At 51.9% G+C, this 968-nt stretch overlaps 1 non-coding gene across 1 annotated transcript; it reads right to left on the reverse strand.

The window, feature by feature from the left end:
- Positions 1-551: 551 nt before the first annotated feature.
- LOC117704767 (small nucleolar RNA SNORA48) lies at positions 552-691 on the reverse strand. Its single transcript, XR_004606298.1, has one exon. It is a non-coding gene; the product is annotated as a small nucleolar RNA SNORA48 (small nucleolar RNA).
- Between the last annotated feature and the right edge of the window lie 277 nt (positions 692-968).

The raw sequence follows: 968 nt of genomic DNA on the forward strand, positions 1-968 counted from the left end.
GATGGGGCCAGCTCTCCAGAGCTCAGCAGCCGGTGAGGGGCAGGGCCAGTTTTGCACAGGCCCTGGACAGCCATGCTCCCTGGAGGCTACCTCGACCACGGCAGGTCTAGTGGTAATGTGAATCATGGACATTGACACCGACCCCTGCCAATGTGTAGCTCAGGACCCAGACATTGCCCTCAATGGCAGCTCAGGCTGGGACCTCACCATGGCCCCAGGCAGTGGGGCTGGGCACTCACAACAGGCCACTTCTCTCCACCCTCGAGTCTTCAGTTCCATCACTCTTCAAAATGCTCAAGCTTCTCCACTTCTCTTTCTCTCCCATCTGACCACCATAAATACTGGGCATTGTGATGACTCCCACTGCAAGATGACGACATGGCTGAGGAGCCCGTCCTCCATCCGTCCTGCATGACGTGGCGGCAAGCTGGTGTCTAGGGTCCACCTGTGCCATTTGCTGGAGGGCAGGTCTGTGGGTGGCATGGAGGTCCACAGGTGTCGCTGTCTGTCTTCCTCTTCCCGAGCTGTACTGCCTGGATTTGATTTGATTTTGATTTGTCCTAGGCATAAAACAGTTTTGGCCACTAAGCCAGGCATCAGGCTCGGATGAACAAAGAGCTGCCATCTGCTCAGACCCTTATATAAGAAAAACACCACCAAAAATGTGTCTCTTTGTCCGTTGCCAGGGGGTAAATTTTTTTTTTATTTTTTATTATGCATATCATGCATATTTGGGGTGTGTGTGTGTGTGTGTGTGTGTGTGTGTGTGTGTAGGGTTCCAGATCTCCTGGAGGTGGAGTTACAGTCAGCTCTGGGGTCTTAATGGGATGTTAGGAATTGGAGATGGAGTTACAGTCAGCTCTGGGGTCTTAATGGGATGTTAGGAACTGAAGTCAGGTCCTCTGGAAGAGCACCAGGCACTTGCATCACCAGTCACCTCTCCATCCCCTTTTATCATTTTTTTGAAA

The sequence above is a fragment of the Arvicanthis niloticus genome, chromosome 2 (genome assembly GCF_011762505.2).
Source record: "Arvicanthis niloticus isolate mArvNil1 chromosome 2, mArvNil1.pat.X, whole genome shotgun sequence".
NCBI classification, from domain to species: Eukaryota; Metazoa; Chordata; class Mammalia; order Rodentia; family Muridae; genus Arvicanthis; species Arvicanthis niloticus.